This window comes from Lissotriton vulgaris, chromosome 4_1, assembly GCF_964263255.1.
Source record: "Lissotriton vulgaris chromosome 4_1, aLisVul1.2, whole genome shotgun sequence".
NCBI lineage: Eukaryota > Metazoa > Chordata > Amphibia > Caudata > Salamandridae > Lissotriton > Lissotriton vulgaris.
The window spans coordinates 1,873,676,098-1,873,691,731 of record NC_141691.1 but is presented as its reverse complement, the minus strand read 5'-3'; the positions used below and the strand labels follow the sequence as shown (position 1 = coordinate 1,873,691,731).

At 39.6% G+C, this 15,634-nt stretch overlaps 1 protein-coding gene across 1 annotated transcript in view; it reads left to right on the top strand.

Moving 5' to 3' along the window:
* Window positions 1-15,634, top strand: part of LOC147724659 (uncharacterized) — a 1,014,146-nt gene that overhangs the window by 150,435 nt on the left and 848,077 nt on the right. The gene's annotated exons all lie outside the window — the stretch shown is intronic.

The window sequence follows — 15,634 nt, the reverse complement described above, 5'->3', positions numbered from 1 at the left end:
AAGCAAGATCTTGGGAAATAGAGGCCCATTAGCCTTATACACGTAACGCAGAATGAATGAATGGCTAGTTTATAGTAACATCCTAAAAGCTTATCAAACAGGGTTCAGAGCTCACACAAGTAGGGTCTCTAAAGTGTTTTTTGACTCATGTGCATTTTTTGGAAGTACATTAAAAGAAAGGTATTTTATTTGCACAGCCTATGTTGAGATAAGGAAGAAATTGATCCACCCTTTATGCAAAAGATTAGGGTTTAGGACATATCAGGAAACTCTAAGGGTAATAAAGAGTGATAAAGCACTATACTTGGTTTTTAGCCTGTGGAAATACCTGCTATCATTTAGATTCGCAAGGGGTAAAGGCGGGCCTGAAATTGTAATGATGAATGACTCAGTTGCAAAGGCTGTTGTAAATCTAGTATTGTAATAGTGTTGACATATTCATAACAACCATGCATATATGTTGTCGTTTTAAGGAATATTAAAGTACGAAATGTAAATTTTAATGTTTACTGGGATGAGTTATTGAATGAAGTAAAAAATATATATTTCTACAGGAATAATCTGTTTCTCAGTGCATCCAAAGCAACTACACCCAATATTATATATAAAACTGCAAGAAGGCACATTGTAAATAACAAGAATAACATGAACATTTCTAACATGGTTAAAATGTCTTTCAAAATCTAACACCCTACTGACTACTTCTATGTTCCAAACTAAGACAACATGGAAGGTAGAGCAACTTGCAATCTAGAGTTTCTTAGGGAGAAGAGATGCACTGCATACCTTGTTGACAGCAAAGGCTCTCTTTATCAGCGAAGAGGTGAAGACAATGTTCCCTGCAAAGGGCAAACACGCGCTGCGGTCTTCCTCCAGAACTCAGCTTCATCAGCTTCAGGTGAGATGTAGCATCTACGAAGTGTGCTGGTACGACGTGAGACCATCTCTGGCATACTCTCGTGTGATAACCAAGGCGAAGGACCACTCTTGACAAGTGGTCAGATGGTAGCCCTTACATACTAAATGTTATCAGAGATTGGAATTTCTGATATACGTTTAGGCATGTCTGACATTTTTTGTGTGCATCAAGGTTTGCAGCTCAGACTTTTCCTTATGAACATATAAGGTAAAAGGACGCAAATTCAGACTGTACTATTTCAGCTATATGTCCATATTTGTTATTATTTAACCTTCACATGGGGAAAAGTAGACATTTGTACCAGACCCATGTTGCATCAAGTGTTGTGTCTATGTCATCAATCGAATGACTTGACACTCCCACATTTCTTAGAAAGATATGGTCAGACAACATCTTTGTCTAATGGGAGACATGACAATGATTCTGCATAAATTGCTAAAGATGGTGGCTTCCATTGTCTAGAATTTAGAAGATGGTGACCTCCATTATCTAACATGGAGTTAGGACCTATATAAAATGAAGTCGGATCTTAGGGACTTTACATCATACCTGGCTTGAAAGTCTGAATGTGACATCATAGGGTCATTGGGTCATATCTCACATTTAGGGAATTAGCTAACGTGTAGGGAAATGCATGCTTCCAAATATCTAGTGTAGGAAAGTGCCTCTTGTGACATGGTTAGCCTCCACTTTTTTGCTTGATGACTGTAAATACACTGGGTCCCAGCTAACCAGGTTCCTAGTGCCAAATCTCTTTCCCAAAACTGTACCATGATTGGCACAATTCCAGCCACCCTTGTAAGTCCCTAGTAAATAGTACCGTTGGTACCTAGGGCATGGGTAATGAAAAAGGTTCTCTAGGGTTGCAGCATGTATTATGCCACCATAGAGACCCCCTCCCAAGACTACGCACATTGCCATTGCAGGCTGCCTGTCTTCATGCAGAGAAATCTGATGAGTCCACATGGCACACAGCCCTGGCACATTGAAAGTGGTGCATAATTGCACACAAAAATGATATATTTTCTGAACTCTTAAAAATCGTAACTTCTAAGGTACTTACTGTAGATCGAAGTTCTTGGTCTTAAGTAGTACATAAAAATCAATATTACTTTTATAAATTGGTCTTGGATGTGTTCTTGAGTGTGTGCCTAATGTGGTAGTGTAACTAATGGTTAGCTCTGATAAGCCTAACTGCTTGCCCACTCTACCAATCAAAACATCATATATGTAAATGGAATATATATAGTAAGTATAGTGAAGCACAAATACTTTCAAGCCTTATGTGGTATCAGGTAATCAAATATTATATATATCATAGTCTATCTAAAATGTTTTATGCGTGTTGGTAATTAAACTTACCAGTGATGATTTGGAATAAGCCAGACCAAAAATATGCAGTGTATATAAATAAGCAAAGGTTAACATTTTTATTTTTAATGGAACAAATGTCTTCGCTTCATTGCCCATATTTCTATTTCTATTTCAACTTATATAGCGCGTTATCACCCCAAGGTCTCTAAGCGCTTGTACAGGAGAAAGAGAAACCGCCTCTACAGAAAAAGCTGATGACTTTACAGCCCTCCCCATGGTTCCCGGAAAAGAATGGTTTTTAACATTCAACGGAAAGACAATAAATTGGGCTCCTTGCGCAGAATCGTTGGTAATTTATTCCACGCTACAGAAAGTAAAGTGGAAAAAGCACGCCCTCCCACGGTGGATAGGCGAAAGCGTGGATTATTCAGGAGAGTGGCATCAGAGGACCGCAGCGCCCTACCTGGGACATAACTAGATAATCTAGTTTTGATGTAACTGGGCGCATTCCCGTAGAGTGCCTTGTGTGTAATACACAATCCCTTAAACAGTGCCCTCTGTCTAACGGGAAGCCAATGCAACTGACGCAGGAGAGGAGAAGCATGAGTTTTCCTAGGCTTCTTAAAGACCAGTCTCGCTGCATCGTTCATGACTGTCTGAAGCCTCTTAAGTTGTTGCTTGGGCAGCCCTATGTACAGCGCATTGCCGTAGGCCAGTCTTCCCAGAATTATGGCTGACACCGCAGTTCTTAGAGTGGAGAACGACAATAGTTGGGCGATCTTGCGGAGCTGTTTCAGTAGGCCGACACACGTGCCTACCACACCCGACACCTGTTTTTTCATGGACAGAGTGCCATCAAAGTGGATACCCAGGCTTTTCACCACGGTTGCTGACTCCGGCGTCCTGCCCAACTCCGTAGGCCAAAACCCGTCATTCCAGGGGCTGCCAGAGATGGCTATTGGCAGCACCTCTGTTTTGGCCGGGTTAATCTTTAGGGAGTTTGCAGACATCCAGTTTACTGTGTACCTTAGAATGTTCTGCAGCCTAGCTTGTGCACCTGGAGAATCCTCTATTTGAATAACAATCTGTGTGTCATCAGCATAACTAAACATTTGACACTCCATCTGATTGAGAGCTGAAATCAGTGGCTGCAGGTAGATGTTGAAGAGGAGCGGTGAGAGAGCCGAACCTTGTGGTACTCCACATTTGATGGCCCCTGATGTAGATACTAGGTCGGACAGCTGCACCTTCTGCGATCTATCTTGCAGAAAGGAGGTAAGCCAACCTAGTACTGGCCCCCCGATGCCCAAGTCTCTCACACGCGACAGCAATTGACTATGACACACCGTGTCAAAAGCCGCGGAGAGATCAAGTAGCACCAGGGCCCCCGGGATCTTCTTATCAGCTCTATAGGCTTTTGTGGTATACATGTTTTTTTCGTTGGTCGACTCACTTGTTAAGTTAATTCCTCATCAGAGGACATTTCAACATCGTCAAGTACACATGCTTCATATGTGTGATCTTTAAGAAATCCATACAGAGCATGTTCCTTGTGAGTTATCTGTGTATTCCATTGTCAGCAATTGACTGCTCATCTGAGCACTCAACAGCAATTGCTGCTCATTTTCAGGAGGCTTAAAACATAACAATGAGTCAAGTCACTCATCAAGAGCTGCATCGAAAGTGCCACTGGTGATACAAATAGCATATTTTAAAAGGGACAGATGCATTGCTCAGAATTGTAAAGTCTGAATGATCATTTTCGGAGCAAGGTAAGCCACTGGGAGCTATTCCAACCGTATGTCCAGAATGATTTCAGTTGGACAGTTTATGCACCAGAATACCGGTTTCACTTGTGTTCATTTTGAGATATGTGAGCATCCAGTGCTTGCTGAGTTCGGAAAGCTAAGCATGTTTTATATAGTTTGTTAAAGTGTTTCAGCACCTTTGTTCAGCTGGATACATGTACTCCATGTTGTTGATTTCCTTGTTGAGACAACAATTAGGAGCAGTTAGAAGTATGTGTGAGGTTTTACCCTCAGCTACCCTTTTTATATACAATAATACTTGAGGAGGGCTACCTAATTTTGTTGGATGCTATTACTATCCACAAGGCAGAATGTTGCTTTGCCACTGTCTCACTCGGTTGTAGGATTGTTCATCCGGATAAATCGGTGAAAATCACTGTGCCCTTGTGGGATATATTTTAGGTCCTCACCCACAGGTACCATCTATAGCTTGCTTCATCATCGTACCCTCATCCCACTCACCACGTGTGGGGGATGGGCTCAACACGTTTGTAAGTGGAGTTACTTGGCTATGTGGTTTTAGGGATTGGGAGAAGAAATTAAATGTACTTTTTTAATGGATGGTCCATTGGCAAGTTTAAAGACCTATAGATCCTTTCTTCAGGACCTTATTTTGAGCGAAACCCTGTAAGTGTAACTGGCCTATATCGCCGTGTATATCCGTCTTTTTAAAAAGTTTTTAAGAAAGGCATGCACGCAAATCATACAGACCAGTATTTTGGACTTTTTCTTTCTTGCGTGGTCTAAGTTGGCATATTTAGTCAATAAGGCTTCATAGGGTTAATCTGTGGGGGCGCTCCGTATAGTCACACTTTCGTCAAAGGGCAGCACCCAAATCTTTACCTATTCATCTCCCGCACCCTGTATTCCTTTCTTAAAAGCTTTTTAAAAAACACGGATCTACACAGCGATACAGGGCAGTTACACTTACAGGATTTGCGCAAAAATGAGGTCCTGAAGAAAGCCGACCAACCCACACAGGCGATTCTATCGGCTGAAACATGTCATATTGGAGAAAAGCCTGGGTATGAAGAGTAGGATCATACTAAAACTTCACATCCACTGCACTTAAAGGAGGAGCCCACTATATCCATCTTGGGTGTAGGGCACATGCATTAGGAATGCTTGCCTTAGTGGCCATTTTTAGTGTTGGTATGGGAGAAATAACAATTACGTTTTACCTGCACCGAAAGGAACTCCTTTAAGAAAGCTGTTTGCACACCTGTTAGTATTTTTTCGATGAAAGCAAAATGTACTTCAGCTAAGGAATACAAGTGAGACTTGTAAGCAGTGGGGACCATCTGGGTATGACTCTGAAAATTAGGTCGGTTTTGTTATCCCTAGTTTGTAAATATTTTGTCTCAAGCATGTCTGCACGCAAGATATCAGTGTGCAAACTCAGCCATTGTTAGGATGAAAATGTGGGCTAAATCAAGTCATATAACGGCTTCTCTCTCTCAGAGTAGTAGGGCAAATAAGTAAGTCCAAAGTTAAGAGATCCCGGCAGGAATCGCAACTTTTTCAGTGCATTGGGAGTTTGCAAGATAGTACACTTCTGAAGGACATCCTGAGCAAGAACCTTTCCCTAGCTGAATTAACACATATTCGAACTTGCATCCCAAAAACGTCACGGTCAGGTAGGTAATCTTTGATGTCTTAAAATTAATTTTGTAACCATGTGATGTTAATACGATCACCACTCTGTCTACCCTGGTTATGTGTAGATATAAATCATCATCCGTAAGATAGATATCATCAATGTATGACAATACCTTAGGATCTAGTTGTAAGACCTCCATGATACTTGCTGAAAATAAGCCAGGACTGTTCTTATAGCATATGGGCAAATGTTGGACCAAAAACTGAACTCCTTCGAAACTGAAAGGGGTTAGATACTCACTCTCAGGCACTATGTTTTGACTAAAGATCCCATTGGAAATATCCAGGGTTGTTTTCCGCACAGCTAGATCACTAAACCTGTGCTATGTGCATATTGTACTGCATAGGTTTACGTATGCGCAAATTAAGATTTCTATTGTCTAAGACTATTCTATAGGAGCCATCTGGTTTGGAGACAGGAAAAAAGGTAACATTTATTGGTGAAAGACGAGGCTCTATTATGCTTTGGTGCTTCAATTGATCTAATATTGGTTTTATACCTAGTTTTGCTTTTGGCTTTGAAGGGTATTGTGCTTCTGGTTGAGCTATGCTATGTAGGGGAATGACGTGTACTATTGTTTGTCCCATCCGTTTGATTTCTGTATAAGACTGGAGCCTGTCTCACAGCCCAGTCACTGGGGATTTCACTGATATCCTCAGGTACTATGGGAGAGAATAATACCCTTATGACTTTCTCCCCCTGAGGTGCTTCTATAATAAAGAGTGGAGGCAGTATTCTTTCGCTGCCATGATATCATATCATCAGATATTGTGGCCAAAAGACATCTTTAATAGAACGTGTTATGTCCCCTTCAATTTGTATGTTTATATTGTAAATCCTATCAGGAGGATTTATGTGTTTATCTGGAGTCTCGATCTGTATAAAGTCAGCAGTTGGATTTGCATCCAGAAACCTCTGAAGCATCTGATGCACTATTGTGAATTGTGCTGCACTGTCTAGAAGTGCTCTTGCCTACGCCCTGTTTTGCAGAAGAGCATGTAGCTGTATCTGCATGTTTCTTAGAAAGTCCTGCTACTTTCTTTTTCTTTATTGGGGTTTTTGCGTCCAATCCTTTCTCTTCCCTCTGTATGCTATTGTCAGTGTCACATTCTGCTTCACTTTTCGTACTGTACTCCTCTTTTCTTCGGTACTCAGATCAGTTCCCCCTCTCTGTTCTTTTACCGCCAGTGTCCTAAAAGGAATGTGAAGAACGGCTATCAGAATACTGGTACCATTCAGGTTTTTACATTTTTTCATGGTCTCCTAAGTTTTAACCTTCTTTACTGGATTCACAAAAAGTGGGCGATCCAGTCCGTCTTTTGTTATTGTCTTCCTGTTTTTTTCTCCCATTCCATTGCAGATGCTTCTTTAACAGAACCATCAGTGTCATTTTTAGGTTTTCGGTGTGGCTTAACGGGTCGAGTACTCAAGGTATCCCTACCAACAGAGGTGTAAACTTCCACAATTATTTTTGGTAGCTGTATAGGTAGGAAACTGCCCTGAGGCAGCATCGATAGGTTCAAACTCATGAGTAAACTGTCACCCAGGCTTAAGCTGCATGTGCAGCTATTACAAAAGTAACTTCCCCCGCCCCATTTGGGGACACCTCAAACTTTGAGATGCTGAGTAACTGCCTCCCTGTAATTGGCCCATATCACAATAGGTGCTACCTTAATAAACTCCATTTATTTGAAAATTGGAATCAAAGAATTAGAAAACCCACAGAAGAGGGTATGTCCTTTTATGAGTCAAGCTTGACAAACCTGTGGAAATTGGGGCTCTCTTATCCCCTGTAGGAGGTCAATATTATTACTATGGACGTCTCTGAAATTAAGCAATAATGGTTCATGTGTGTGTGTACTTGTAGTGAAAAACTAGTCAAGATGTAACCGTAAAATACAAGCCCCACATTGGGTGCCAACTGTTGCGTAAGCTTTGACTTTAGCAAAGCCCTACAAGGTGTACTTTCTAGAGGTGGGTTAAATATTCCGGTCTGCCCACAGAATTGGCAGAATTTTGACCACTCTATCTGTCTCTTTAATACTGAGTTCAGATCAAATTCCGCCAGTCATTGCGTGGTGGAATTTTTTGCTCACGAGGCTTCAGAATATGTGATCTGGCAAGCATGCATGAGATGTGGCATCCCCCAGCATGATTTTCTAACACGGGTGGTTGTCGATATTCGAGAATGGTCCTGGCCAGAGGGCTTCTGTTTGAGTAGATTTGCTGCTGCTTGAGTACATTTTCTACTCAAGCGGTAGCAAAATCAACTCAAATGGCCGCGTGCTCTTGCGCAACTCACGGTGCCATTCACACTGATTTTCCAGCTGATCATGGTACTGAATCTTTGCTAAATTGCAGAGCAAGCTGCATATTTTCTGCCTGTTGGTGGAATTCTGTGGAATCTCTTGGAGGTTTTGTGTAACTCCACAGAAATCTGCAGAATGAAACTTTGTAAGTTCTGCCCAGCCCTAGTGCTTCCCACCCCTGGGTGACACAGGTGAACTTGGTTCAATGCACCAACGATGAATGTGAAAGACAAATTATTGAAGCCCCTCAGAACGCTATTCAATGTGTTTCTGTAACAGAACTTTTGCCTTTGGCTTACCAACAATCCCTAAGAAAGGATTAGGGACACCGTAGGTACAGTAACAGAACTATTACATTTTTCACAATATCACACCCACTTCACTAAGTAGAATGAACAATTTTAAAAGTAAAAAGTATTTGTTACTACAGGAACAATCTGTTTCTCAGAACATCTAAAACAACTGCACAGAATACTATAAAAACAGCTGGAAGGCACATTTTAAATAGCGAGAACAAAATGAACGTTTCTAACATCGATACAATGTAATCAAAAACCTATTTTTATGCACTACAGGAAGAGAGCATGGAAGGCCAAGCAACTTGCAGTCTAAAGTTTCTCAGGGAGAAAAGAAGCACTGCATACCTTGTTGACAGCAAAGGCTACCTTCATTAGCGGAGGTGTGAAGACAGTGTTCCCTGCGGAGGGCGAACAAACTCTGCAGTAGCTGTCTTCCTCTAAAACTTGGCTTTATCAGCTTCAGGCGAGATGTAGCATCTGCAAAGTGTGCTGGCAGTAGGTGAGCCTGTCTGGCAGAATCTCATGTGATAAACAGGGTGAAGGACCTCTCCTGACAACTGGTCAAGTGGTAGCGCTTACATACTAAATATTATCAGAAATTGGAATTTCTGACATACGTTTAGGAATGTCTGACATAGATTATGTGCATCCCAGACGTTTCCTCATTAACATATAAGGTAAAAGGACATCAATATAGACTACAATTTTTCAGCTATATGTCTGTATTTGTTCTTATTTAACAATACAAAAGGACTGTCAATGGTCTGTACAACTAATGGGGGCAAAGAAAAATGTGACAGACTCTGTGTCTACCTGTAAAGTGTGTACAACAAAAAGGAAATTAATCTCATCAGCCCACCCACATGGCAGAGCTTCATCATCTGGGATAGAACCAAAGATGGTCCGGTTAAGGAGCCACACACATGTTGGATTTATGTGCTTCTCCAAACCCAAGGAACCACCAGTGATGGATCGTACCAAAAGTCAAATCAGTTTGGAATGGTGTGGGATGTTAAATTGCAGTGAGAAAAAAAGTGTGCAAAAAGAATCAAAAAGTGAGATGTAAAATTGGCTACCATGATTTAAGGAAAACTTTATTAGGGAAAATCATGGTGTCTAGATTAAAATGAGTGTGAGACAGTTTGACACAATAACTGTCTATTAAGGATGGTATTTGGTCAACATGTTTCAGCCATTGTAGGAAAGTGTACCCGGCTCTCATCAGGACCTCTTGAACACTACTGCAATTAAGCTTGACCTAAGCTTAGTGAAAAAAGCAAAAATTAACACAAATTATTGATACAAAACATCCTAATGTACACAGAGTTATACTTTGTTCTTATTTAACCTTGACATGGTAAAAAAGTAGACATTTGTCCCAAAAGCATGTGGCATCAAGTGTCATCAATCGAATACTTGATGCTCTCACAGTTCTTATAAAGATACAGTCAGACGACATCTGTGTCTAATGGCAGACATGACAATGATTCTGCATGGATCTTGAAAGGTGGCGACTTCCATTGTCTAGAACTGAGAAGATGGCAACCATTATTTTCTAAGTTGGAGTCAGGTCCCTTTTGGACTTTGCTTCAGATGTGGATGGCACTCACAAACACTACTTTTTCTCTGGTAGTTGTATAATTTCACTGCTTATTTCAGCGCTTCAAAAATATTGCTGCCTAATCACAGTCCTTTTAGTTGTCCTTCTTTCCTATACAAATTAAACAAAGAGAAACATTACACCCCACTGGTCTGAAGTGTGTAAGAAAGGTGTCATCTCTATGAGGTGCCACTACTTCTAGAGGATATTCTGAAATTAAGTAGCTGAAAATAAAGGGAAGGGTGACTGATCCATTGGGATGCTCATTTTCAAAAATTGAACCATGACTGCATTTCTTTTTTGTAATTGTTGTGTGTATTGCTAGGCCTTTAATCCTTAACCAGAAATCCAAACGTAGTCAAGCAGAAAAAACATGGCCCACATTTAAATCAATTGCATAGGACACAGGACCAGATTTACTAAGGCTTTGAAGAACTGAAAATCAATGCGAGGAGGCACATATTATTCACTACCAAGCAAAAAACGTGTTTTCTGCTATAATGGTGCTTTTTACACAGAAAACAAACTGTGTTGCGGGTGGGTGTTTCTGGGGAGAATCCGTGAAACACCCATTGGTTTTGACACAAAGTCCAATCTACTAGGAAAGCCAGGGATTTGCATAAAAAGCTACTGCCTACTTGAAGCAAATGTAAACAAAGGGAAATATAATCATGTTTTTCAAAATAAGTGACACATTGCATGTGTGCTGCAGTATAAAATAATTTGGAGTGTACTGAGTAAAGTTTTTAAGTGTCTTTTGATGGAACCATTTTCCAACAATGCCTACAAATGTAACTCATCCTAGCAGCATAGTTCTTCATTGAAACTGTTTAGTGGATTTCCTTTTGAGGTGACCATGTGGAGCATGATGGGTTTGAAATATGATCATACAAGTATAACCTGAAGACAAACAGGACAGCTAGAGTTTTCTGGCAGCCAGTATGCAGCAAAGGAGGCAAGTATGAGGCTAAAAGGAGCTAGAAAAAGTACAAGTAACAGAAGTGGGTCAAAAAAGGCAAGCAGGGCAAAAGATCATGCGTAAGGTTGGATGCTGTTATATTTTGTGGCCCAACTTTGATTATCATGCATGGAGTGTTTTTTACAGAAGATTCCAGGGCAACCCTGCATAAAAGGCTAGCTTTCTTATAGGAGCAGCAGGAGTGCTTCAACCACTACCAACCTTGCTGTGTCAATTCTGTACATGTGATGGAAGGTTACACTGTAGTTACCCATGATGTACGTATTCAATGACTGATGTAAGCTTGCAATAACGGCTGCCTGTGTATTTGAAGCTGTGTAGAAGCCCCACACAGTTGTCTTTGCACAGAATCATTGGATAGACCCTTGCTCTGCAAGGTGTATTTGGGCATTGGGGGTAGTGCCTGCTCACCTGGGACAATCTGTGCCTTGTCCTCTTACAATATGTCTAGAAATTTGATGATGTGTTTCGACATTTGAATCTTCCCTTGGCATAGGTCTGGCATATGTGTAGAGTGTGCTAGCTGCATCAGCATGGATTATTGTTGCAACCCTAACTTGTCAAGGCAACATGAAAGGTAAAATATGGCTGTACTCATGGTATTTGATATTACTACCCTAGTTTATATATTAGTGGTAGCTAAAATAGACCTTTATCTGCTTTTATTAATCTTAGACGTCTTGTACAACCGTACACTTGTTGTAGGGTGTTTAATGACAATGGTGGGACTTCCTGATAAGCTATTGAATGAACAGTGACATAAGGTGACATCATTTTCTGTGACAAACTCTGTGTTAAAAGGGTGTCATTGTTAAAAGTTCATGCTATGTCACTTTCGGTACCTCAGGCAGTTTATTGAGTCGTTGTCCATGAGAGCTCTGAAATTGCTTCCTTTAACATAATCTCTTAATTTTGTCAAAATAGATCTGCCTAACAAGCGATGCACCTAAGAATTATCTTTAGTTCAGATATTTCCTTCAAGCCACAAAGCTTTTGTAAAAGGTGTCAACTTTCATCCATCCCAAGAGGTCTCCTGAAAAATCTCTCTATACAAAATGATTACCAACCCATCTGTCCAGAATGAGTTTTGACTGAAACAAATAAGTGTATCAAACCAGCTAAAAAGATCTCAACTGGCTCCTGGTATAACACAAAACCGCATGTAATAGTTCCTTCATTACAACCAGATAGCCCTTTGGCAAAGATCCTTCATTTTTAGGTCGAGCATCGGCGTGCAAGAGTTATTGCTATCATGGACTGGGCGAAGGAATCACTAGTACAGAGTGTAATCCCGCCACCTGCTTGTGATTGGTTCACTCTTGCATCGCTTCTATTTCGTTGCTCCTTATTCGTTAGTGCTCCAATACATAATTTCCAGTTTTATGGCGAGGAGCACCGGTAAATTACAGTTTCCTTACACATACACGTATTGTGTGTTCTTTGGGGGCTACTTGTTTCAACAAGCATTGGCATAGCCAATAGGTCCCACCTTTGGGACATTGTAAGTGTGTAGCCATGCAACAGTTGATGTTGCACCAATGAACTTGTGTTGCATAATTAAATACTTATATGGTCCCAAAGGCGAGACCTATTGGCTATGCCAAAGCTTGTTAAAAATGTCATCTAAAATTCACTATTTTTGGCTTCACAACAGTTTAAATTAGATGAAAATTGGTAATAAACTAAAAGGTGTTCTGAACAGGGGGGCCTAAATATGTTCTGCAAAGGGACCCAGAATTCCTTCAGAGTTCACAGTTGCCCTGGCTGGAATCCTTGGGGCTGAGAGGAACACATTTGGCCATAGCAACAACAATGTGTGTAACTAGCATAATTGATCGTACATTATTATTTATGCTAGTTACACAAATAGGGATACAGCAGATCATGTACGGAGAGTTATTGCTATCATGGACTGGGCGAGGGTTCTAAAACATCAATTGGGATCAACCTATTGGATGCCGAAAAAGCATTCGATAGGGTGGCATGGCCCTATCTTTGGGAGTTGTTAACTATAAAGGGTTTTGGTCCAGGGATTGTAACTGCTTTTAAAGCTTTGTATAAAAATCCAATCTCATCGGTAAAAGTTGGGGCTACGAAATCAGCCTCATTTCCTATTCAACGTGGAACACGCCAAGGATGCCCATCCTCCCCTCTCCTTTTTGCTATTTACATTGATATTTTCCTTAATCAATTAAGTCAAGATGAACACATCGTTCCGGTGGAAGTGGGTGGTATCAATTATAGAGCCCTTGCCTATGCAGATGATCTGGTAGTACTCACCAGTGATATTGAGAGGGCATTCCCCAGAATCGAAGAACTAGCAGCAAATTTTGGTTCCTTTTCAGGATACAAACTGAATCTAAAACACAAATAATTTATGTGGGTCAAAATCCTCCACTTCTTAATAATATAGTCTCTGAAGCAACATATCTGGGGATTAAATTAACTACTCCTATATCAAAGATTCCTAACTTTAATTTTGTCCTGATCCTGAGGAAGGCCACTTCAACTTTGGAAAGAATAGATCATCTGCATTTATCATTACATGGCAGGAACAATGTGTTAAAAATGCTGATTCTACCAAAATTTATATATTTATTCAGAACAGTTCCATTGGAATTTCCACTTGAATATTTTAAACAACTTGAAAGAATGACAGGAAGATTCCTATGGGGGTATAAAGGCATTAGAAGAGCTTATAAAAAAATGATACTACCAAGGGATAGAGGTGGATGGGCTGCTCCATACTTCTTATTCTATTATCTGGCTACAGTACTTCCATTTATATCTCCCTTAATTGTGGGCAAACAAACTCCCATATCATATGCACATTCCCCATCGATTTATGAATTAGCTCTAGGTATGGAAGTTAATAACCAATTTTTAAGAATAATAGAACCAAACTACTACAAAAAAAACAAAATTTAAGATTATCTCAGCAGCTTATAAAGTATGGAGAATTATTAAAAAATTGGTGGGGATTCCACAGATTGCAAGATTTACTCCCTTAAACTCTCCACACTGTTTTCCTCCCATATTCAGAGACGTGGTGATGAAAAGGTGGAATTATAGTGGTATATACTATCTGAGTGATCTACATTCGGTCAACTCTAACACTATATCTACCTTTTCTGAACTACAACAGAAATTTAGAATCCTTCCTCATGACTATTTTAAATACCTACAGATTTTTAGCTTTTTAAACTCGCTGTCGCTTAATGATCGCCAAGGGTTAAAAATGATTCTGATGATAGAGAGTCTGTTCGTTAAAAGAAAAATAGGTTATTTTTATAACCTTCTTATAACTTTTCTTCCAGACGATCTTTCCGTGATCCAACTTAGATGGGAGGAGAAATTGGGTGTAAATGACTTGATGTTAAAATAATCAATTAAGACTGCTAATACTATTCTAATTACAGGACGATCACAAACTCAACATTACATGGTCATGTTTGATCTCTATCATACACCAGCTAAAATTATGAAATGGGGGGCTACTGTCGGTATAATTTGCAATCAATGTACACAGATTGGAGCAGATACAATACATATGTTTTTTTCCTGTTCTAAATTATATGGTATTATTCCACAAATCCAACTTTTCATTGAAAAAATCACAGGGAGAACAATAATTCTTGCACCAGAACTGATTTTATTCGGATTATCAATAGACACTTCAGAAAGAGAACAACAACACTTGATCTTTATTATGTTGTCCGAATTTCGGGCATGTATTACTCAGGAATGGATTAATCCAGAACCACCATCGTTTTCTATGTGGAGGGCTCGTTTACTAGCAAAATTTAATTTTGAATCAGCTATATATGCAACTAAAGGAAAAAAGAAGAAACAATTAGGGATGAAAATCTGGGCTCCGATACAACAATGGATCCATGAGGAAATGACTTAAATATTTGTTTGTTTTACTTTTTTCTTGTTTTTCTTGCTGTTGTGTTCCTCTTTCTTTCATTGTATTTCTCATCCATGTAAATTGTAATCAAGCTAATCTGTTTTTTTTTTGCAACCTAAAAGCAATAAATTTTTTTTTAAAAAAGTAACTAGCATAATAGGCTTACTCAAAGGCCAATAATGCCCATTAATGTGTCAGTGGTGACACTTAATCCCCTATGGTGTCTAGACTTAACACATTTTCAGGAAGCTGAAAAGCTCACCTTTTTGATTAACGCATTTTGCAGCACCAACAATCTTAAAATGAAATGCACTTTCAGAAAATATATTGGTGTAATTAAATGTAGTTTACTAAAGAAATTTAATATTTACCAAACTTGCATTACAAATTGATGAAAATAGTTTGGGAAACCATTAAAAGAATTGCGTTCAATGCGGACTAAAAGCAAATGTTATTGTAATTTATGATGAGCGTGGGACCACCACGCTAGTGGCATAAAATCATTTTATAGGCACTATCTGGAAATGGGGAAATAAAGTGTTTAATCATCGGATGGTAAAACACACAAAAATTGCAATATGTTAGGCTGATAAAAGTATTACCCTGAGAGGATGGGTTCAAGAGCAAAACAACTTTATTTGCAGCTGAACTCAGCCATTAACTTGTGAATTAAAAGTCAGTGGTGTAAAATGTGTGTGTGTTTGTGGATATGTACGTGTGATATAAACATCAATAAACCCATTGTAGGTTTGGGTTTTGAAAGTTAAAGTCATTTTTTTTATTGATTGCTAAAAGTGTATATGGTTGTGTGGGTGGGTGAATGCGAGAATGCATCA